Source organism: Corvus hawaiiensis, chromosome 3 (assembly GCF_020740725.1).
Source record: "Corvus hawaiiensis isolate bCorHaw1 chromosome 3, bCorHaw1.pri.cur, whole genome shotgun sequence".
Taxonomy (NCBI): domain Eukaryota; kingdom Metazoa; phylum Chordata; class Aves; order Passeriformes; family Corvidae; genus Corvus; species Corvus hawaiiensis.
Genome location: NC_063215.1, coordinates 48,345,957 through 48,370,962, shown reverse-complemented (window position 1 = coordinate 48,370,962; position 25,006 = coordinate 48,345,957). Strand labels below are relative to the sequence as shown.

The 25,006-nt window shown below is 42.1% G+C and overlaps 1 protein-coding gene across 4 annotated transcripts in view; it reads left to right on the top strand.

Annotated features, from left to right (window-relative positions):
• The window catches only part of FYN (FYN proto-oncogene, Src family tyrosine kinase), a 138,064-nt gene that overhangs the window by 54,596 nt on the left and 58,462 nt on the right, over positions 1–25,006 (top strand). For all 4 annotated transcript variants that reach the window (XM_048298293.1, XM_048298295.1, XM_048298296.1 and 1 more), the window contains exon 2: positions 6,191–6,261. The gene's annotated coding sequence lies outside the window, so the exon portion shown is untranslated. The remainder of the gene's footprint in view (positions 1–6,190; positions 6,262–25,006) is intronic.

The window sequence follows — 25,006 nt, the reverse complement described above, 5'->3', positions numbered from 1 at the left end:
AGTCTATTTTTAGGACTATGGTTTCCATTCATTTATTTTTTAAAAAATTGTTTGGGGCATAGTACTTCTCATTTTTCTGCAAAGAGAAATGCAAGTACTCTTCCCATAATTAATGAAGTAATTTTTCTACTATTTCAAGAACTAAAGTATGCTGCTACAATCACATGCCCCTCAATGTAGCACTCTCAGTCCAAGTGCTGGCTCCATACTGAGCTTGCTAATAGCTAATAGCTTCCCCTGTGGATTGCTCAGCCCCCATGGCTGCTGACGGCCTCCTGACACAGGCACAGGCAGTTCCAGGGGGAGACTGAGGTGCACACAGCACGTGCTGGCTTTCGGCTTACACAGAGCTGCACACTTGCTTCTCTCCCCAGCAGCGAGGATGACCAGGGGTGCCACAGGTTTGGGGTTCTTCTCAGAAAAATTTCATAAGGCAGGATTTAGGAATGGGCCATGAGTGCCATTGCGATTGCCTTTCTGTCGCCAGTGGCTTCACTGTGTCGTTCTCCACATGCTCACCATAACCACCAGCTGTCCCACTGAGGTTTCTTAATGCTATTGGCATCTTTCGATTCTTTGCATCTGCGTCTGTTGGGTCTCTGTACACATCCACACTCTCTGCCTGTACTGGCGCTTTCCATGCAGAGTTCTTGGTTGGATGCTGCCACGTTTCCAGATCCCAGCTTTATGCTTTCAGCTCTCTCTTACAAAAGCAAGTTGATGCCTGGAAAAGGAGTTGTGAATGAAGATTTTGTTTAGTTTATCCAGCTTGAAAGTACAGAAAAGGGAAAGGTACTAATATCACCGATACTGAGCTGTCAATATCGAGGGGCTTGAACTGCCTGTATGAGGGGCACAGCCCAGGGTGAAGGAAAGCAAGCAGCCTGCTTTGGCAGGGCTAGGAGCCGCAGAACATGGGGGCCAGCTGACAGCAGCATGTCTGCTAAAGATAAGTCAATATACCCAGTGTGTGAGGAGATTGAAGTGTCACATAGAAGAGGCAGTTCAGCTTTTGATCCTTAGAACAGTTTGTGAGTTTCTTTCTCTTTATAGCTCCATTTTATTAAATCAGAAAAAGTTCGAGCAAAGCCTCAGTGTTTTCCTGGTGTTTTCCTCCCACGTTTCCTGTTTCTTAAGACTTGTTGCCACTGCAGTGGTGACTTGGCATCTGAGTTCCTTCTGCTCCAAATGGAAAGGGCAGACGTGTTTTTAGACAGGAACAAATTTGATGGTGCAGACAAACATTCTTGTTTTGAAACTACTAAACTACTTTTGAACTCCTTTAATAGAGGGACCTAGTTATCCTTGTTTACATCCTGGATGTGCAGAAGCTTTACAGTAACTGTTTTAGAAATCCAGTGACTTTCACATGAAAAAATGCAGGGTGCCTGTCCCATAGCCGCTATCGTCTTTCCAAGTTCTGGCACTGTTGCATGGGAGGACGAACCACCAGAATAGTGGTGTCTTAGTATTAAGTCTTCTAATGGTGTTTCGGGTTGGTTTTTTTCCCTTTGCTGTTGTCTGGGGTTGTGTCTGGGCTCATTGCAAGAGCAGATTTTGGTGGGAGTTCCCTCTTTCTGCCCTCAGCTCTCTCCTCCCCTGCCTGTTGATGACCGGGCTTTTTCATATCATGTGCCAGCTATCTGGGACCTTACTTGGAAAAGGGGTAGTTTCAGGCTAACAGGGAGGCTTTTGTCTCTGTGTAAGAACAAGCCTGTAAGCGTCCCTTAAACTTTAAATGTTTTATTGTTGGAAAACTTTCAGATGTTCACAGGATAAGGGCTCTTTATATGTAATCTGGCATTGCACAGAAAAGGATTACTTTATGTAAGTTAAGATGTGCAGTTCCTTTATAAACTGGCTGTGTAAATTCAGCATGTAGGAGATTGTTTTTCTCCTTCTGTTTAATGTTGCCTTTAGAAGGGATTTCTTGTTTTTGGTCAGCTGGAGGTTTTTTTAGTTGGTTGGTTTTTGGTTTTAGTAGGGTTACAAATCTTAGGTGGTGGGAATGGGTAGAAAATGCTGCATGCACCCCATTAAAAACTGAATGTGTATGCTTCCATAGATTTGTTGAAACAGCAGTGTCAGCAGAGTCCTGGGTAACAGAATCCTCAACCGGTCTGAAACGGGTAACTCAAGATTGTTAGAGGGCCCTAGTAACCTACTACTGAAAAGTACTTTCTGGACCAATTCATGGCCCAAAGTCTGTGTGGTATGATGTACTTGTAACGTAAGCATGACTGACATTGGAACAGATGAAAAGGCAGGCTGTTACTCTGAAGACTAACTAACACTTTCTTTACAAAGTGGATCCAGTTCATTTACTGGTTAGACATCCTGATCCAGACACGTTCCTTTGTAAACTGTTCAGCATGAAAAACTTCAACTTCCCAGTTTTTGCCAAGTAAAATAGCAGCCCAAGCACCAGGAATGCCTGCTTCGACTTGAGGTTTGAAAAAACAGCAGCAGAAGCATGTTGCTAATAGAAAACTGACAGATGTTTATAATTATGTAGATTTTCCTCTGTGTTTGAGTACCATAAACTCAATTGCATTTGAAAAGTATGTAAGACCACTTATGACTTCAACCAGCCACTTCCTCCAGCTGTGTGAAACTCATATGAACTGCAACATGTACCAGACCAGGCCCCTCGGTGTGGCTGTTTTTATGCTTTCAGTCGTGTTATTATCTGCTTTCAATGGTGGGTAGATTATCACTGAACAGTTTTTGCTTCAGTGAACAATCAGGAGTTTAGTGTGTTCACATCTAGGGTTATTTGCAACACACTTGATCCAAAGATCCTTGAAGTTGGTGGGTGCTGATGGATTTGGGAGTGCAGGCTTGAGAAAAAAATGACTTACCTTGTCTGTTTTCAGTGATTTCTCTTTTGCCAGTAGTAATAAACTTAACTGTGATCCCAGTGTGAGCTGACAAAATCACATCTGAAAGCTGATGAGGAAAAATAGAGGTTGATGAAGCAGACAATGGCATGAAACCGAACACACAAATGATGTGTAGTTATGCTACTTGCCACATTCTGTTTCACAAAATATTCTTTCTTTCCAAAAGGAAGTAATTTTTACACAAGGCTACATAAATACACTGCTGATATATATGTAACACTAGCAGGGGGATATGGGTTTTTGGTAAAAGGTGGCAGTTTGTTGAAGCTCATGCTGCCTACAGGAAAAGGCTGTTCCTGGCAGATAATAACTGTTTATCCCCCAAAAGTGTTTTGTTTTTCTGTAATGTTTCAAATCATGTCGCTCTGAAATTCAGCCCAACTTTTCGTGTCCATTGGTGTGCTAAGGATTTCCTGTATCTTACCATGTAGGAGGAGATGCTTGGACAGCTTTCATTTGGATACTGGTTGGACAAACCTTTTGTTTCCTCTTCTATTTGTTATACTAATTGTAAAAGAAGCCTATATTGGTGTGCCTTGAGGCCTACATTACTTTATTTTGCATCTCCTATGCTATACTCTCCAAAGTCACCAGAGCTTTTCTGAAAAGGGCTCGTCAAAATTTGGAGATATGTAACATGATCCAAAGCCTTCCAAAAAAAAGGAATATTTCCCCTACATTCTTGGGTAGAATGAAAATCATTAAGACTAAAACAGAGTTCTGTACAGGCCCCCAGACTGAACGCAAAGAAAGAGTGAATAATCTTTGGTTTACTCTGCAAGCCATGTCCAACCCCCGCCCTCAATTATGCAGCAAAATACTTCCCTTCTCCCTCCCTGTTCTACCTCCAAGCCTCTCCTCTCCTTTGTAGCCAAAGAGATAGAGCACATTTTTCACCATCATCTAAAATCAAGCAAAAGGCTTCCCCACGCTTTCTGTCATCCCCACAGTTCTGAAGATCTTGCAAGGCTAGAGATGTGGCAAATTGTGAATCTGCCTCAGATTGAATGAGACATCCCTTTCCCTAGTCCTCTTGCTAGTTTTTGTCATACATGGTCTCAGTGAAAGGCTTGGACTAGACTCCCTTGGCATGTATTAAAGCAGCTGTCTGCATTCCCGTACTGTAACAGTGGAGCTATACTGTTGGTCCATCCTTTCCATCCTTTCCTCCCTTTTACCCTAGAGTCAGCACAGGCTTCTTTTTTATTTCTTCTTTTGTTATTTTATTTTATTTTAGTCACTTTGCAAACTTGGCTGAAGAATTTCCCCAGTTTGGTTTAATCCCTGGTTGCTGCGCAGGCATTTGTGCTGGGGTGAGGGAAGGAGGAAGGGAGCACTGTGGGGGCTGCATCCAGAAGCTCCACACCAGTGCTGGGGGGAGTTCAGCCCCTTTTGGCAGTGGTGCCAGCCCCTGTCTTCCAAGTATTCCTGGGACCGGCAGCATGGAGTACAGAGTTCCCTTATTTGTCGCTCCTCTGAGGAAATTATTAAATCAGTCTCATGATGTAGAAGAAAATAATGAGCTCATCCAGAGTTGAGGTGCCGTTGGATTGTTTTGGACCTGGCTCTTTTCTCAAGCCTCTAACTTTTCTGCATGCAGATTTTATCCAATTAGTTCGGAGGCAGAAGTAGAGTTTCTTGACTTGATTTTTTCTTTCCAGGCCAAATGCCTGCAAGCTAGGGAGGGAAATGGATGGCACTGGAATAATAACCACCTTCCCTGAGTTTGAGCAAAGCAGTTAAGACCCACTTTTTTTTCAGTGTTTTCATAAACTCTGCCAAGCTGTACAAAAGGTGGTGGGAGAGGAGGGGGTGTTCATTTTTTTTTTCTTTATTCCTTGATATGCCCACTCTTCTTCTCAACTGCTAAACAGAGAAAGCAAGCAGAGACGAAGATGCTTACGTTTGTACTTTTTTGTTAAAAAATGTCTGTTCCTAAAATCTCTCACAACAGCCTCCTCTGATTTGCAATGATGCCTTTTTTTTTCTTTTCTCTCCACCATGAACCCTCCACTCAAATGAAGTCTGAGCTTTATAATATCAGATGTCTGCTTGCTAATCAGGACTTAGAGTAATGTGATCCAGTTTCCATGTTTTAGAGGAATATTTATTCAGTTATTCCTTAATAGAAGTTTTAATTTCTTAACTGCTTTTCATGTAATGATGACCAGTAAAAATCATTTGATTTAAGAAGCCATTCCCCTTTTTTTTCCTGTTTATGCCTACAGCATCTTTCAGGAGAGGTGCTGGCACAAGACTTGCTGTTTCTGCAGCTGAGGCAGGTTTTCACGATCAGTAGTGCAGGGTTCCAAGTCATCTCTGTATAGCTGTAAAGTTACTCATCCAGCAGTAATTTCACAGATACCTCTCTGGTGGAAAGTTCAGCCATGTACTTGGGGAGAATGGGACTTAAAAGCAGTTCAAATTTAGTCTGGCTTCACTGGTGTGGACACCTGGGCACTGAAAATTGTGTTCTTCTCCATTTGCTGCACAGTTACCACTCCCAGCCCTGAGCACCAGCAGAATCCTTGCTCCTCCATCTTCTAGGAGTTTACAAACTAAATGTTTTAACGTCATTGTTAGTCTGTGCTCCACAAATTATTCTTTCAAAGATTTTTGCCTCAAGGAAAAATAAGGCGTAGCTGTCATTTGAAATTTACTCAGGGTTGCCAAAATGATGGCATTTGTCACTTTTGCTCTCCATCTTCTTTAAATGGGCCCTAGTGTGTGTCAAGCTGGATATTGTGTTGGCTTCCTTCTTCTCCCTCTTTGTTCTCCTAGAGAATGCTGAGTAATTAATACAGCCTAAAAATGTAGTGTGGCACAAGCCCTTTTTTCCTTTTGTGTAGTTTTCAAACAAGGAGGCTGTCATGAACTACGTGCATCAAATTCCAAAACCAGTTTGTTAAAACAAAATCACTAAGAGTTACTGGGTTGACCAATTTTTTTTAGGGTTGGATCTAAAATAATTGGCATGCTTCCTGTGTGCTTCTGTGCATTTCATGTTGTTGACCTTGTCTCCCTGAAGTCTGAATAGCCATCATGTCAGTGACAGTGATGTCTCTGAGCAGTCTGAGGGAGTCCTGCAATTATTTTAATATTTTGCATAATACCAGTGGAATTCAATAATTAGTTGTGAAGGTTCAAATCAAATTACCCCCTTCCCTAAACCAGGAAAAAGGGTGGAAGTTGGTGATAAATATCAGATAAATGGAGAAAAAAGTGTAACATAATTTGTTGTGTTTCAGCCACTAATTATTTCTTTCCCTTTCTCTCTTATTTTACAGGGTATGTTTTCGAGCCAGTTGTGAGGAAATGTGGTGAATGTAAACTTGCTCTGTTCAGGGGGGAAACTGTGGTAAGTGGTGCTGTCTTGATCAATTCTGGTTTTCAATGAGAATTTCGGAAAGATTGTTTTAGCTTTTTTCAGTCTTAATTTTTTTTTAGCTCTGGAAAATACAGAGATAAGTTGATTATATGTGTTGTTCTTCCTCTGGTATGGAGACTCGCAGTATGAGAAGCACTGACAGAGAACAGCATGCTGGGCCTCAGGGCGAGGAATGTGTTTTCATTTGCTCCAGTGGCATCTGCTTATTGTGTTTGTAGCTGTTCCATTCTGCTGAAGAGTGGTTGAGCTGAAACCTAGAGCAGAAGAAATAAAAAGGCCTAATTTAAAAACAAGGGGTGCAAAAAAAGCGTACTAGCTGTGTAAGAGATCAGGAGCAAAAGTCATGCAGAGGGAGCACATATTTCCCAAAGTGGTGGGGATGTCCAGTCGCTCTACAGTCTTTCCATCTCTTCCCAGAATGTCTGACTGGCACCCTTGTCATGTCATGTGGAACTACGATGGTTTGCTTATGTCTGAGAGATAAGGAGGTAGTTAATGTGTGCTACACCGGTTTCCTTATTCCTCCTTTCCATACCACGTGACAAGCTTTGCTGCTTGTCTGACTGTACTGTATACAACACTTCCAGAGGCATCAGCTTCCAACAGGCTTCTGGTCCTCAGTGCTCTGGGAATATGGCACATCGTGTGTCTGTGCTGCTGAGTTGCACCACTCTGAAGTAGAAGGAGACAGAGAAGAGCAGGAAGGTAATTAGTGACATGTCCCAACTAGAGGGAAGTAATTCAGAGAAAGCTCTTCCAACCTGGAAAAAATAAAGGCAGCAGATCTGGAGCAGTTCGTAGGCTCATCTTGCCTTTCCCTCTAGGAGACTGTCAGTATACACAGTTCTGGATAGTACCAATCAATCATCCTTGGGAAAAGAAACATGTCAGCAGAGGACTTTGTCCATGCTTTCCCTTGGTCAAGCAGGGTTTGGACTGGTGCTTTTTCTTTGGGCAGAATGTGCAGATTGCAGATGAAAACTGGCTTATTCTCCACTGGCAGAAGACTTCAGAGTTAGATAGCCTGCAGGGTAGAAAACTGAAAATCAAAGACTGGCTCTGTGAGAACACTTGTTCTTTTCTACCATTTAAAACTCCCCAGATGTTGTTACATCATACAGAAAGATCTGGATTAGCTAGCAGATGTTTAAATGTAGATTGCTGCCTTCTGCAGAACATATACTCGTAGAGATAGAAAAAGATAAGATAGTCAAGCCCAGAATTGCACAAAGAAGCTGGCCAAATGAGAAGTCCTGCACAATTGTACCTGAGTAAACCCTACTGCAGCTCATTCTTTTAAGTTATTTCCTCTCTTCAGATCAGCTTTTCTGACAATTTTGCGTGTTATAAGTTTGCATCTATATCCCTGTGAGAAATACAAACAACAATTATTTACCTAGAATTTGGTTGTAGGGCCAGAGATGAGCCACAGGCCAGAGCATGTGTTCATTAGTCCATGAGGTTTTGTGGTGACTTCCACAAAATGTTGTGACTTTAACTACCAAAGAGGATAGGATCTGTATCTAGTTTTCTGTTTGGTGGTAGTACTGATACTTTGATCCAAAAAGTTGTCCAGTGTCCTTACAGACTGGCTGAGCTCTGTGTGGGATGTGACAAAGTTCACAGGTGAAAGAGGAGAACTATTTGGAAATAGTGATGCTGTGTAACATCAAGGAAAAAAAAGTTTATCAGCAGACCCAGTAGTCAGATGGTTGTGTTCTAATTTCCCTTCAAAGATGCTTCAGCTGAGACTAGCCTAGTCTCCATGACTGACCCTAATAAGAGAGCATAGTTCAAGACCAGCAAGACAAAAGAGATAGAAGAAGCATGCTTCTTAGAGTCATGGAATAATCCTGGTTGAAAAAAACTGCCAAGAAACTGCCAAGAAGCTTGTATAAACTGTTGTCTTGTCCAAACCCCCACTTGAAACAGGTCCTATTAGGTCAGGTTGCTCAGGGCCTTGATTTTTAAAATCGAGGGCTGGAAACTCTACAGCACTTATGGGCATCTGTTATGTCTGACCATCCTCAGAGTGAAAAAAGTGCTTTTTTGTTGCTTCTTGCTGTTGTTCACTGTCAGTCAGCGCGAACTCTGCATCTTCTCTGCCTGTGAGAGGGAAGTCTTGAAGAAGATCTCAAAATCAGGGAAGTTGCTTTTTGTGGCTCCAAGGAAATGTGGTATCATGCAGATGCAGTAAACTTGCTAGTGAGGGAAAAAAAAAAAACAAACACAGTTTGGTTCACAGAGGTTCTACTTGGGCAATGTTTCTCAACCTGTGGTTGATGTTCAGACTTGAAGAGCATGGCTGCTTGACTTGGTTGAATTTTGACATGTGGAAGAGGATTAGCTGACCAACTGATGCACCTGAAAACTGCCAGCTTTCCTGACTTGCTTAGTGATGTAAGTCAATGAAAAGAGGCACTTGTCAGTGCTGGGTTGTAAACATCCTGGAATTTCTTCAAGTCAGTCTGGAGCTGGGTTTGTGCTCCAGGATTTTGCTCTAGAATTTGTTTTCTTGCAGCCATTAAAATACATAAACAGAGTGCAAATTTTGTTTTCACAGCTGTTCTTTTCACTCTTCCCACTTCACACTTCTTGCAACATCTTATTTTGAGGTAGAATAATCAGGGACCTTGAGTTTCTCATATGTAAGGATCTCTGAAATATCTCTGACCCCACTGTGTGTTTGCCTATGGCATTTCAAATTCCCAGAGAGTTTAAAAACAATTGCAAAAAATATAAGACAAGGAAACAGTTTTGCCCAGCCTCTGTTCCTACCCTACTGAATCCAAGAAGTACTGGACATCAAGAGGACGTTTTGAATTTATCTTGACATAGCTCAGAGGTTCAGCAGTTATTTATTCATCTTGTATCAAAGTCCTCGAAAAGGTCATGCAGCCTCTATATCAAAAATTCATAATGGATTTAAGAGCGGATTAGAGACATATACTTGAATGCTGGGAGGGGAATCTTGGCTGAATTTGAAACTCCCTCAGCTAAGCTGATGACAGTGTGAGAAGACCCTTCATTTGATGAGATTTCTGTAAAGCAGCCTTGTGGGTGTCAGAGCAGATATTCATGTGGCACTGTAGGTTTGCTTTGACCACGGCATGTGGAAGGCGGTCACAGAACGGCCACCCTTCCACATCAGATCCTTACACAGCTGCAGGAGTCACGAGAAGCCTGACTGATGTAGGACAGAAAACCTTGGGGTGATCTCTGTTTATTTCCCACAGTCACACTGCTCTTTGCCAGTCCACACTCCCCTGGAAGCTCTTGCCTTTCGTAACAGTTTTTGTATTTCTAAGTATGACTTGCACTGTACAGTTTGGGGTTCTGTCTGTGTCCATCTAGACCCTGCAGCTGGTTACAGCCATCAGGATCGGGGGAGGATAAAGCTGCGAAGTGAATTGAGGGCCTGCTGTACCATAAACCTGACCTGCATCTTTCTGTGCCGGGTGTGCCACCATGCACTCATCCATTCCCTAGAGATTTCCCAGAAGAGCTGTGAATGCTTCAAGCACAGGCCTTGATGTTGAATGTGTGTCTCAGGGCCTGGGAGTCCATGGCTCTTTTCCCTCTGAATTTAGGCAGGGATACATTCCCAGGTTGAGGGCTTTTTGATGTTTCAGCTGAAATCTGAGATGCTTTGCTTCTATTTGCACACTTCTTTGTAGACTAGAAGCAACTGCACATCTTAAACAATGGTTTCAATTATTTCTAGTAGCTCAGATGTGTCAAGGAAAATTTGGATTTCGGCTGCTAAGACGCTCGTCTGCTATTTTGGTTCCCCCCCCCCCCCCCCCCCCATTAGAACAGTCAATTTTTTCTTCTCTCTTTATTTTAAGGAGAAAAAGAAAAAAAAAAAAGCAGGTAATGACTGCTTTGATTTTAAGAAATTATATAAAAACAAAATTTCAGCATCTTTACACATAGAAAATTTGTTTGCCTTTAGAAAGATTGTGATGCCCTGTTCATTCCTCGGTGTCCAATTTGTATGGTACAATTATTTATATCCCTGATGTCTACCAAAAATGCTATTGCATTTCTCTTGGTAATTCTTCACACTTGTCAGGTTTCTGACAGAAAGTGTTAGAGAGCAACTATGTATTATCTGTGCTCTCACTACAAAAAAAACCCTGACTTTTGCTTTATTACCTGTATTCTGCCATACCCACAAGAGGATTTGCCTGAGTCATTAGCTGTTTTCTGTAATTAGGGCTGACCTGGTGCATTTTGGTCCTATTTCTAGCAGCTTTTAGTTTTCTGAAGTCAGTAATTTGGGCACCGATGTGCCTCACAGTGTCCTCCTGTTACATATCTTCATTATCTGTTCCTATGGGCTGAAGATGATCTTTCTCCTTAGGAAGGAAAGTATGGGAAAGCACTTGAACATTTTTATATATTTGCGGCTTACCAAGCTTTGCTATGCTATGCTTGTAATTCCTTCAATTTTAGTCTGTTTCTTTTCTTCCAGTCTAATCCGTTCAGAAGATGTGCATGTTGATGCTGCTGGGTGTAGTAAATGTTAAATCTGGTCCATATGATTTCTAAGGAATGTGGTTTATCCCCTGCCCAGAACTGCATGTGTCCAGTCCCAACCAGACTGGATTTAGTCTGCTTTCTGTGAAGCATTGTTATACTTGTGTTCAGTTTATTAAATCAGATAACCCTACAGAGCGAGGTTATGTTCCAGTCTCCTGCAGAAGAGATCTTTCTACTGTCTCAGTCTCTGCAATTTTCCTACATTTCACTGGTAATTCATTTAATATAGCTTTTTCTCCCTTCCTCCCTGCCAAGTTTGAGGTGATCCAATTGTTGGAATTACTCAGCAGAAGAGAGTTGATCTGTGGGCCATCTATGTGGATGTCTCTCCTGCTGTAGCCACTAGAGAAGAAATAGGGAAGGACAATTAAAACAGCAGATGGAACAGAGCACTTCACACAGCCGTATTTCCCAGCTCTCTTGGCTGGCTCAATGACAAAGATGTTTGCAGTGGATCATGATGTTACAGCAGCTGGAATATCCATGATAGATTTAGCAAGTAGTAAATCGGCTGTGGGTTTTTTTAAATCTAGACAATAAGCCTTCCAATTGCTCTGTTGAAAGAAAAACATTACATTTTGAAAATTCAGGTGTTGCTTTACGGAGTGTTACATCCATGTTGCTCTCTTCTGTATGTGCACTGGTGCAGTTGATGCAAAAGCTCTTGGTCCATCACACGGATGTGTTTTCACACCTTATGTTCCCCTTCCTTCCCTTCAGAGAACTGGATACAAACACGTACATGATTCAGGGCCATCCAACCCTTTAGGAGCTCAGAATCAGATATGGAACAGCTTGCAGCCCGTTTCATGTCCAGCTGTGATCATTTAAAGTGTACGTGAAGCTTTGAGCAGGCAGGTGCCACCCAACTGGTCGTGGGATCCTGGAGCATTGTAGGTGGGATCTCCAGGGAATTTAGTTGCTAGGAAGCATCACCTCCTTTGTGAGCTCGTGCAAATTAAGGTTTATTTTTTCAGAGGTTAGTAATTTAGTCATGTTTGGGAGTTTACTGCGGAGATCAAAACACAAAAGATTTTGCCTTGACACCTTGCACATTTATGGTCCGAATCACAAAACCTCTTGAGCTGTTCAAGGAGCGACCAGAAGCTTTTCACATGAATAAATCATTCCAGTTTCCCATGCCTTGCTTCAGAATTAGCTTGAAAAATTTTGTCTGACGTCATGCCAAAAATCCAAAACGGCAACAAAACAAGGGGAACAAAAAAGCCTCCCAGCAGACACCCAGCATGGAGAATATTGCCAAACTTGGGTCTGTTTGTGCCAAGTTTATAATCAGGCAGCAACAGGGTCTTAGTAGGTAATGCTCTCAACCCACAGCTAATGAGCCCCGCAGCATAGGGAGTGAGAAACAGTGTAGAGAGAGCGTGATAATGCTGTGTGCGAGACACAGATCATATCTGGGAATAAAAAGAAAGGAGAGCAGGATCTCTGGGCATCAGATAAGGCCATTTCTGTGGGTATTACTCTTACTAAAGGAGTAAGTGTTGTAATGACAAATAGATCTATAGATATAGTGTAAGGCATATGGACAGATGTAGATTTTCCTGACCTAAGTGTGCTGTATTTTGCAGTACAGCCACAGCGCTTCTTTTCTTCTATAGTTTCTTCTATGAAATACAGGAGGAGGGAGATGGTTAAAGTAATTTTCTCAAGATTAATTCTGCCTCATCAATACTTCATGGATTTAATAGATTTTAGAGTTACAGTCATTTGGGAGATTATTTTATCATCCAGGTTCAGTGGAGGTTGCTGAAACTAAGTGCAGGACAGAATGCGTGTGTGATACAGGATGCTGTGGTATCAAGCTTTAATTACTATGGGATTTGTTCAGGAGATTTCTCTGTGCTGTTTGTGAAGCTTTATGTTGGGCACTAAATACATTGCATATAGGCAAGTGATCTCTTCAACAAGAGTTTGGTGTGGATCTCTAGGCACAAGTGTCTGTTTCCGTCTCGTAGCATAAGCACTCTGCTGTAGTTCTTCATCTCTCATTATGTCTCCCTCTTGTTTAAATGCTCATCTGGCACAAACGTAATGAAACTACATATAAAGGATCATGAGGAGGAGGAGAGATCTCATTTCAGATTACCAAAGCTGAGTATTTTGGGACATTGATGTCCATATTTCAGACATTTATATTATCATTTTGCTAAGCTCAAAGATAAAAGAAAGCCTTGGACGCAATCCAGAAAAATCAAGAACAGAAACTAGTGTAAAGATCATGCATTAATGTGTGTCTTGAGAATGCCTGCAGTGCTGTATCAAAATACCCATCCCTAAATAAAAATTAAGATGGGCGGATCCCGGTGCTCAATGATGGGGGAGATTACTGCTTGAGGTGTCACACACCATTAGCTGAGGTGGAAAGCTCTGTTAGGGAGTGCTCTGTGTTGTTCTGCAGCTGCCCTGCTAGCAATGGGAAACAACATTTGTGGGCTCCAAGGGATTCTCTGCAGCCTCCACTGGTCTGGAATAGTCAGCTCTTCCCAAGACATATGATCAGGGAACTCACTGATGGTGAATTTTAGAAAATATCCAGCAAGCTTAAATTCATTACAAGTTTGTGTTTGTGTTAGCTCTGAAAACCTCAGAGCTAACAGAGGGCTTATACAGCCTTCTCATAAATAGCATTTTGTCCTGTTGACCTTTATACCTGTTCAGCACCCACCTATAGGAGTATACCTAATATAGAAAGTCATATTGCTGCTATTGTTTTTAAGAAGAGAAAATAATAAAAGATTCAGCTGTGTAAATGTCATTCCTGCCCAGCCCGTTTAGTATTACAAGACAGGGAGAAGTCTGCTTTGAAATTTTCCCTCTGGCAAAAACCTGAAAAGCCTTGAATATTGTGTGCATCCTTGATCGTGTCATGCAACAGTAGTAGTGAAAAATACAAAATCTACTATCTCATTCTGCTAGGGTTTTGAATGCTGTGCTGAGTGCTGAGCACTAGTCTTCCTAATCTAAAGGTGGTGTTGAATCCTGTAACAACCTTTCAGGAAAGCTATGACATAGCCTCCATCACGGAAACATGGTGGGATGGCTTGCATGACTGGAGTGCTGCAATGGATGGCTACAGGCTCTTCAGAAGGGCCAGGAAAGGAAGGAGAGGAGGCTTTGCGTATTAGGGAGCCTTCAGACTGTACAGAGTTGAGGATAGTGACAATAAGGTGTGGAGCACATGTCATACGAGGAGTGGCTGTGGGAGCTGTGTTGTTCAGCCTGGAGAAAAGGAGCCTCAGAGGGGACCTTATCACTCTCTACAGCCACCTGAAAGGAGGTTATAGCCAGGTGGGGGTCAGCCTCTTCTTCCAGGCAACAAGCAATAGGACAAAAGGACATAGCCTTAAGCTGCGCCAAGGGAGGTTTAGATTGGACTTTAGGAATAATTTCTTCACAGAAAGGGTGATTGGGCATTGGAATGGGCTGCCCAGGGAGGTGGTGGAGTCACCATCCATGGTGGTGTTTAAGGAAAGGCTGGACGTGGCTCTTAGTGGCATGGTCTAGTTGAACATGGTGATGTTCGGTCATAGGTTGGACTCAACAATCTCAGAGGTCTTTTCCAACCTGATTGATTCTGTGGGATTCTGTGATTCTATGATTTCAGACAGCATTGATTTACTGACATAAGTTTTGTGCTGTTATTTAATCGAACTGCATTTCTTACCTTGTATTTTATTTTATGCAAAATCATGATAACTATCCAGGCAGAAGGATAAAAATAGCACGAGACATTTTAGATTCTTTGTAAAATTATTAGTTAAAAATAGACATAGATGTTAAATAGAATCTGAAATGTTAACTACTTTGATCCCTGGCTAACAAACATTCCCATTCATGCAGTTAAGATGCTACATAGAAAGAAGACTCCGTGTGAAAGAAACGTCAATTGTACACGATAGAAACCGGATTTTGGGTCATCTCTTGCCCTCTTTTGCTGCTTATCAAAAGTTAAAAGTGGAACCTTTTCAGTGGGAACCTACAACAAATTAAAGTGCGGTATGCTTTAAGCTACTGGTTGCACTGGTCACCAGTATCTGTTACTGTGAGGGGTGCTGCGTCTGGTTAGCTGTAATTGGACAAAATCATCAGTCTGGGAAAGTCCTCCTTTTCCATGATATTTGTTGCTTGTGCATGACACTTAAGAGTTTTTGTCCATTTTTTCCTCCTCTGCTAATTCCTCAATATTAGGGAATTAGTGTCTGTCTGCATGTCATTTACGATCAAACATAATTCCCTTTCCCCCTATTTCTTTCCATTTACATCCTTTGATGAGAAATATTTAGGCCACTACATGTCTTTATTCTTGTCAGACAGAGGTTGATGAAAGATCTGTTACATGAAATTCTGCGCTATCTCTAGAGCAGGGTATCTCAAAATACATGCTTAGACATATAGAAAGCAGAGACTGACAGCTGGTAGATGGTGCAGACTTCTCACTGTTTTCTACCATGGCCATTATGCCAAATGTTTCAAAACACAGGGAGACAAATTTGTGTACAAGTGAAGGGGCATATTTTTTGGCAGGGAAGACAATGCAATATCCACTGTCCTGTTTCTAAGATACTCTTTATGACCATTTTGGTATCTGCTAAATGCCTTTGTAGAAGCCCAAGATCATTCCATTAGCTTTTTTAAATGATTTTTTTATCTTAAGTTTTGCCCTCTAACTGACTGTAATTACACAGGGAAGCTTAGTTTGAGTCTAACCACTGGCTTTTTGTGTGTCATTAGATGGTGTTGGGGGATTATCGGACACAGTTGTAAACTACAGTATATGTCTTCATTTCTTTTTTGGATTAGACTGTTTATAAGCCAAGTGTTTCAGATGACAGAGAGAGAGCACTAGTCAAAGCTGACAAAGCAGAAGGAAAGCTTGTGTTGAACTATACGAGGTTGTTAGCAGCAGTCTTTTGCTCACCCCAAGGAAGTAGGAGCATGCTGAAGACACAAGCTACATTACTAGTGTAAAACAGAATTCTTACGTGTTGATACTGAAGTATTCATCATTCCTGTGTAGGTGCAGCATGTGCCTTCCATGTGTGTGTCACCCTGAACATGTGGTGTTGGTGTTACCCAGACACAATTACTTGTCTGGTCATGTGTGTGGAATATGCCATTGGTTACCGTCAGCAGTAGCGAATCTTGCACGGAACTGCGGCTCCTGTCGTGCTCTGAGCAGTTTCATGTGGTTTATGCTCAGCAAAAGATGTAGCACCCTTCATCTAATATCTCGTGCAGCAGTGTGCAAAGAGACTATGTATTACATAGCAGGCAAAAAGCAGCCCAGCTTGAAAACACTTCAGAAGGTGGATGGGTGTTGGGAAGAGCTCTGAGGAAGGAGCTCCGTTTCCAGGCAGAGAGAGGAAGCACTTGAGCTGTTGGCTGTGCACAGCCAGTGTCTTTGGGAAGAGTTCATGTTCACATTGGTTTTGTTAGTTTGCTTTTACCATCCAGTTTAGGTCCCCATACCTACATCTGCTTTTATCTATACTTTTCTGCATGTGTGATTTGGGTGAATGGATATGAGGCCTGAATTTTAAATTTTGTGGGAAACACAGACCTGTTACTCTGGTGCTGCAAGACCCCTTCTATAGCACTTCTAAGTTTCCAGAAATCAAAAGAAAATAATGAATCAAATGAAAATTTTGAGGCATATGTTTGAGACAGCATTGAAAGTCATTTGTATTGCAGGGGACTTCTAAGTGCTGTATGAAATATTTCTGTTATTTAACATCAATAGTTTCTATTACTGTATTAAATATTTCCCTGGTTGTGCTTCTGATTAAAGAAATAAAAAATTCCTAAGCTGTCACTTTTAACAACCTCTTCGTCTCTAAGAAAACTCTTGGTCAATACTGTGAGAGTCCAATACCATTCCACGCCACCATCCTGCTTCAGCAGGAGCTGTAAGAGTGCTGCTGTGTGGAGGGGTTTTGTGTCAAGTTATCAACACTGTTCTGCTTCCACTGTAACCAGTAATTCTCATGGTATTTTTTTTGCCCAGAATATTTCTCCTATTTTTGAAGCTACTCATGAATGTAGTCAATGTCTTGCTTGGCTCTTTTGAATCTCTTAAGTCTGGGATAAATTCCAGGAGCTTTGTGGTGTAGCTTTAGGCTCCTCTGGGTTGGAGATGCTTCTACTTGTCTCCCAGACAAGAACTTTCCTTAACTATTTAAAACAAGAGAGGAAAAAAAATAACAACACAAAAACAAAAACAAAAAAACCATACAAACAAAAAACCAAAACAACAAAACCACACCAAGAACAGGTAAAAGCACAACATAAAACCATTTTCCTGTTCCAGGGTGGAGAAAGAAGACACCCCAGGCACATCTGGCAATTAGTTGTATATTTTCTTCAGGTTTTTAACCAGCTCTCATAGAAATCTGGTTTTTGATGGACAGTTCTCTAATGATGATGGACAGTGAGAGCAGCAAATTTAATGTACTCTGCAAGTCAGGGATGGGTGAAGTACCAGAAAACTGTGAAAGTCTGAGAGAAATGCCCTTGGAGCTTGCTTTGTCTGCTCACAACTTCCCTTTCTTGTATTTAACCAGTTTGAGTCCAGGTTGTCTGCCCTAGGCTCCTCTGTGTCAGTGGTGTGGGCGAGTGTGAAGGGAGCAGATTTTTAAAATATTTTTCTTTTTTTTTTTTTATTTTTTTTATTTTTAACCCAGAGCACATGAGCAAAACAACAGGCTGTATGCCAGTTGAAGTCATGGTGGTTCATGCAAAGTGTCAAAGTAGCTGTTGGTGCTGTCAGAAATCCGTTCTTGGTTAGTTTGGCAAGACGTAAACTAGCAAGTGACTTTTCAGAGGTGCTTCTGTGATTGGGTGGCACATAATGACACATTACTGTGTTAACAGGCTTGACTGTAGCTTGCTTGACATGTCCAGCAACCTCCAGTTAATCTTTCTGTAATTTACAGAAGTAATTCCTTCTGATGTTACATGCTAGTATCCTGCAAGAGTCTGGAAATATCTAAGCCATCCTAATCCATTTGTTAAATTTTATAGGTGTTGCTTATCTTATGATTAAACAAAATACTGAGAAATTGGATTCTTCAGTGGAGCCCAGTTAAATCTTTTGCAAGGGCTGCTAAAGCTTGCAAGTAGAAAGAACTGACACTGCAGATGATTTAAATCTGTATTATCTCATCAGTGGGTAATTTACAAACCCCACTTATTATGTAAATGTATTCAGTAACCAGAAGAAGGCTTAAGTATGTGAGAAATCATACTTTTATGTGCTGTAAGTCATCTCACCTGTGTTATGTTTGTTCTGGGTGAAAAACACTGTCTGACTGTGACTGGGAGCCTCTCCAGGGATCTCATCCTCAAATCTGCAATGCTGTGATTTACAGGAACAGCCTTGTGATGCCTCTTGAACCTTTTAGAGCTTCCTGTTTCTTTCTTGGTCTTTCCAGGACTAATATAATTTTAGCTACTTCTTAGCAATTAGATTAGGCACAGGCAATTTCCTTGTAAAATTGCCTGAGTAGGTTCTTCCATAAACTGTAATAAACTTGTTGTGGCTCAGCAATGTTTGGCAGAATAATTAAACTGGACTTCAGCACCACAAATAGGTTTGTAGTTGAAAAACACAGATCTGCTCAGGTGCTTGTTTGAGTTTCTATAAACACAGTCTCTGTCATGGCCATATGTGTCTTCTATTTGTGGTTTCTGCTGCAATCTATGCATCCTTCACTCTGGAGAATCATGTTTTAAGTACATTGGATGATAAAGCCCTTGTGCCTCTTATCCCACAAATGTGCCAAGATTAGATGGTTTCATGTTGATGTGTGCCATGTCTGTCTTTGGTGTTTATTTTAAAATAATATCCGTGATTGTGTTTATTTTAGAATCATTTATTTTAAAACAATACTCTTGAATGTTCAGGGATCTTAAGACAGAGGAAAGAGAGCATTTAAAGATTTCTTAAAAATCAAGAATCACCTTTGTGAGCATCTTTCCAAATAAGCCTGACAACTGTACAAACCTGACAATTTCTTTTTCATGCAAGGGCTGTATTGATTTTGTGCAGCATGACACGTTCTGCTAGGTTTTTGTGCAAAAGAAACTGTGCTAACCTCCTGCCCCTTCCCCTATCAACCTCATCACTTTCTGACTGCATGTGTCTGGTGCCCCTGCAGCTATCCCCATAAACACAAATGCCCCTTTAAACATCATTTCTCAAGCATTTTCCTTGTCGTTTCAGAGAGCACATAGAAAGCAGAGTGTCCCTGTTCACACAGAGACATACCCTTACATTTCCAGCCAGTAGTCTGATTGCTTAAAAAAAAAAATAAAAACCCACCCCTGGGTAATTAGTACTGTGTGTGTAGTTAATCGATTTAAAGTTAAATGCCAATGGTGCTGCTGAAAGGTCGTACTAGGTTTTGTTATTGCTTTGAAAAAAATCTGGTTTAGTGAAGACCTCTGATCTCTGAGAAGGGACATTGGTTCTTTGTGCACTGCCTGCAACAAAAGAAAAGCTGGGGGTGCAGTTTCCACAAGGGATGCTGTAAATTTTATTATCACCTAGATCATGGGGTTTTGTGTTGATTTTAAGGGAGAAGCCCTTCAATGTAAGGAAGCAGCTGTATCTTCTTACTCACAGCAAACGGAGCTGGTGTGCCAGTGGTCTTGTGGGTGAGATAGGAACCTCATCTCCTGCTTCCTAGTCCATCATCCTCATCATTAGATGATTCTGCCTCCCAGGAAGACTGATTACTTCATATTTTCATTCATTAATGATTTATCAGACAGCTCCTCCCCTAAAGGCTCATCTCCTCTCTTATACTCACAGCCCACACGCAACCAGCAACATGTCGCTGCCAGCTGGCACTCTGGCTTTGGGAGAGCAAGATGCTGGTAGCTCTTCCTGCATCTCCTTCTGCCCCCTCCTCCCCTCCCTTCCCAGCTGCTCTGCTCACCTGCCTGCTCCTTGGTGGCTTCTTAGATTGCACCCAAGCCATGAAACCTCCATGTGTCCTGTCCTCCTATGCCCTCTCTCCAATCTGATTGTTTAAGGTGCTTTTCCTAACTTTTTTAAATTAAAAACAGTAGAAAGAGAGATGAGGTGACCCCACTTGTAATGCAGCCGTGCTTGTGTCTCAGTTATGGAAAGAGTGGCCTCTCACTTTGGTGAGAGGGTTTGCTCAGTGGTGACTTAGATTTTAGTAGAGAAGCAGGAGTGCTGGGGGGAGACTGAGCAAGCTGTGTCTGTGAGCAGGAAGGCGTGGGTTGGCAACAGTTTCAGGTTTTGCTATCAGGTGCTTGGCACAACAGCTCTGTTGAAATCCCTCTCCAGTTGTCTGTGTGAGAGAGTGATTTTTATCACATTGCTAAAGATTAACTCTATTCTTGTTCTCTGTTCTGCTCCCAGGAATCAGGCATGCTCTGAGGTCTGGGAAAGAGAGTCCAAATGAATTCTCATGATGAAAGGGGGGAAAATCCAGAATTGTTTGCTACTGTCCAACTTGTCCACTGCAGGCAGGTGGTGACTGAGAGCAGTGGGAAAAAGGGCTGCAGGACAGGAGGAAAAAACTATAAGCTAGGAGAAAAGGAATAAATGAAATTCCCTTGAGTCATTTATACATGAATGTATAACTCTTGAGTGCTTAATCTACTCTTGGCAAGTGGTGACTGATAACTAATTTTCTCTCTTCCCTCTCCCACACCCTCCCAGCATCTTCAGAAAGGACATGTGACAGGACTAATAAATCTCATTATTTTAACAGGCTAAAATGGAAATTATGGATTAGAAGTGCTGTGGATGCCTCGGTAGAGAGAAACTGACTGTTCCTAAGACGCCTAAAGTATATTTTCACTTGCACTGTTTTTGAGATCTTTCTGAATTATTCAGGCCCCTCCACTTACCTCTTTGGCACAACACTTTTAAGTAAACCAGTGTTGAAGGCATCAGTGTCCAGTTGAGCAGCCTTGTTGCTCCTACTGCTTGAGGATAGCTAAAGCCTGACACTGAGTGAGCTCAGGCTTTCGGGGAGGTCTGGGTCTAAATCTAGATTGGATTACCTTTACTCTAGGTCTCTGAGTTGGAGCTTTGTGCTCTGTTTTAAGGAAGGAGATGGAAGGTGAAGGGGAGTTCAAGCTGACACACATAATGGTGCTGCAAGACCGATCAATTTGGATGCCTTTGGCTTTAGAGCAGAGAGAGGTGCGTGAGAACAGTAGATGGTTGTGTTCTTTATGCAGCCAGGTGTCTGAAAAACCGGTGTCAGCTGTGAGGGTGTAGGAACTCTTGCTGCTCTGTGGTCAGAGGAGGCTTCAGGGCTCCCACGGAGGGGGTGGAAGGCCATAGCAGGGCTCTGCTCACACAGGCTGAGGGGAGAGTGCATTGTACGGTGACTCAGGTCAGAACAGGGGGAAAACCAAGAACAACAGCAAGTAACTTATTTCAAGGGGTAGTCTGTGAGCAAAACAGGGACTTGGAACATGGGTCTTGCACGCCTCTAGACCAGTGACACAGCCCATTGCTTGCTGCGAGACTGGTGCATTCTGGAACTGTGGATGAGGATGGCAGCCGAGATGGATAAAGCACTTCATGCTTTAGCAGGTGTGTCAAAACTTCTTCCAGGTCTCTCAGTAAAACCTGTCAAACCTGGCACACGACTGTCATCAGAGCTAAGGGCTTGTTGCCAGAGGAGATTCCCGTCAGTAAAGCCGAGTGTAAACTTACAGCACCTGACTACTTCATTCTCTGTTCTCTGTATGTGGGGTGTGTTACCTTGTGCATAGGGTGCATTAAGTGTGCAAGAAGTTGCTGTAACGCAAAGAGTGTGCTCTGAATTTCCACCTAGTGCTAACTGTCTTGGGTAAAGCACAGTTTACCAAGCAGTTTGGTTTTTCTTGCATCCCATCTCTTAGCTTTACCACTTGGATTGGAGCACAGGACCTAAAAAAGAGGGAATTTGAACCACACCTTTTCCCTGCAAAATGTGGACTCTGCTTTTGTTACCTTACTGAATTGTTGCATTTGTCTCCATCTTGTAGAAGGAGTGAGAGAAGGATTTTTGTAAGTGCAGCAGGTCTTTATATGATCTGGCAGAATCACAAACTGCTGTGGTTAGAAAGGGCATCTGGAAATCATCTGCTCCAACTCTCTGCTCAAACCAGGGCCAACTTAAAGTTGGTGTCTCAGAGTCATATCCAGCTGGGATTTGCATATCTCCAGCAATGGAGACTCTACAGCCTCTCTAGGCAACCTGTGCCAGTGTTCAACACCCTCACAGTACAAAAGCTTTTTTGTCTTGTTTAAACAGCATTTCCTGTGCTTTAATTTGTGCCGATTGCCAGTCGCTGGACACCACTGCAAGGTCTTGCCTCGTCTCATTTACTGCCTCCCATGAGATATTTACACACATTAATAAGATTGTCCTGAGCCTTCTCTTCTCCAGGCTGAAGAGTCCCAGCTCTCACCCTTTCCTTATAGGATGGTGCTCCAAACTCTTAACCATCTTTGTGGCCCTTTTACTGGATCTGCTCAAATAAGTCCATATTTCTTCTGTACAAGGGAGCCCCAAATTTTCAGGAATCCCTGAAGTGAATCCAGCACTCCAGTCATGTCTTACCAGTGCTGAATACAGGGGAAGGGTCATATTTCTGAACCTGCTGGAAGTGCTTTTCCTAATGCAAGCCAGGAGGCTGATGGCCACCTTTGCCATAAGGGAGCATTGCTGGCTCATGTTCAACTTAGTTTCCAGTGGGACACTCAGATTTTCTCCTGCAGTGCTGCTTTCGAGCTGGACAGCCCTGGATTGCCTGAACCCTGCTGATTCAGGTTGGCATTTTCAGCTTTTTCTCGTGTTTAATGTGTCTGTGGTAGCTATTTCTTTGTGCAGACTATTTGGTCATTTTACATAATTAAACTATTGAACTAATTAAACTATCATCCTGAAATCGTGTCCTGTGGAAAGCAGTTCGCAAAAGAAGGCTCGGTGAGGCTTGCACCAAAATGGAACGTGTAACCCACCTAACATATTGGGGTTTATTTCCTCCCTTTTTCTCACGCTTAAATGTAAAATAAGCATTATACTGAAGGAACCAGGCAAAGGCTAATTTGCCTCATTTGAATGTGAAAAGGAGCCCACATCCTTCCTGTGCCCTGCGAAGAATGCAGAAAGACTTCACAGAGAAAACAGATGTACTAATATGTATCACTTGTTGGGGGCAGGGGGAATCCAGGGTGCTGCCATTAAAGCAATGCTGAACTCTTCTCTTTTGCTTACGTTTGTGCTCCTGGCATCTGAAAAACTGCTCTGAAAAAAATACATACAAAAGGAAACATGGAGCCTCATTCTTCATGCTTCAGCTTCAGGGAAGATGGTTAAGTGTCCAAATGCAAACAAAAAGCAGAGGCTGCAGCCCAGGCGTAGGGAAATCTCCTGCATTTCAGAGACAATATTGCCTTGCCAGAAGAATACACTACTGACATCATAAACAAAACAAACATAACTTTTGGAAGTATCCCTTGATTTTATTTGTATTTTATATACCTCTCTTAACACATAAATATGAAAGAGTTAGTCATGTTAGCTCACGAAAAATGCAGGATAGAGTGGGGAGTTTTAATGGTCTGTTGGTTTTTAGCATGGGAGATAGAGAACAAATGAACTTATTTCTACAGCTGTGCAATCCAAGTCAGAGTTCTGTCCTTCCCTGACCCATCTGTTTATCGCTTTCCAAGAACTTTGGCATTGAGCAGTTAGCACTGACTGGTCAGCTTGTGAATCTGCTGGTGCTCATAACTTCCCAAATTCAGCAACTTGCCTGATGCAGATTTGGCCCTGTAGCAGTATAGAGTCTCTTGCCAGCTTTTAGCTTGCAGACAGGAGGCAGTAGCATGTGGCCATTTATAATTTATTACTTACAAGTATTGTCAGTCCCAGTAATAAATAGGATATGTGTAGGAGAATGCTTTAAAGTTTTCTTTTAAAAGGCTATCTCAGACTTCCTAAATTAAAAACTGGTTTTCCAAAAGCAGAGAAGTGAAGTGTAGCAGTTACTCAGATTTTTTTGTTCCGCAGTGGTAGCTGAGTAACATCCATGGGGGGGTGCAGTGCTTACTGAAGATGTTGTGCTCTTTTCCTTAAATGCAGTACAATGGACATTTTCTTACAGTCTGCAATACTGAGGTTCACTTCAAAATTGACATTTCCTTCTTGATCTGCTGTTTGCACCTTTGGAAAGTGTTCATTCAGAGGAGTTTAAATCTATAGCACTGACACACAAATATCCGGCCACGGATGAGACAGGCTCAATAACCTTGAAAAGAGAAATTTTAAGCGCACTTACCTAAATCACTTAGGTGAGCGTGAAAAGGAGCACAACAGCTTGAGGTGTTTGAGTTGCAATTTAAGTGCTGGCTTGTTTTGTACAATCAGGGTAAATAAAATCTTGGCCTTGAACTGATATCTGTGTATTGGAACAAACATCTTAATGCAGCACACTGCAGAAGGAAGGAAGCAGAAGAGAAATTAGATCACTTTCCTGCATTATTTCTTGTAAGTGTAGTCTTCTTACGTATGGAACACACATTTCCTGTTGTAAAAATATTGTAACAGCCTGCAGTAGCCAAGAAACAAATAATCTGCTGTCTCTGAAAGCTGGAGTCAGAGGTGCATGTGTAGAGGGAAGTATTGGAAGACTGCAGATGATCGTATCTCACGCTCTGAGAAGATAGTGAGCTACATAACCACTGCTGTGATTGTCCTAACAACCGTGGCTTTACAATGGGGAAGAAATGATAGACTGACTCTTCATACAAATGACAGTGTAAAGGTATGAGTGCATTTGGTTCTTGCTTTTTGTTTTGCATCATATGTGCATTTAGACAGAACCATGTGGGTATCTTAATCCTCTGTTCTTCATGTGCCTTAATCCTGGAGTGTATGTGCTTTCTTTATCTCTGTCTACAGTGATACGGGTTTGTACCCATATTCCACACGTTCTCTTACAGCACCATTAAGTCCCAGCTGTGCCAGCTGTGTTTTGTGATAGGAACCACAGAGGTGAGAATCCAATTCAATAGGAGAATCACCAATCATAGAACCGTTTGCATTGGGAGAACTTTTAAAGTTCATCTACTCCAACACTCTTGCCCTGGACAGGGACACCTGCC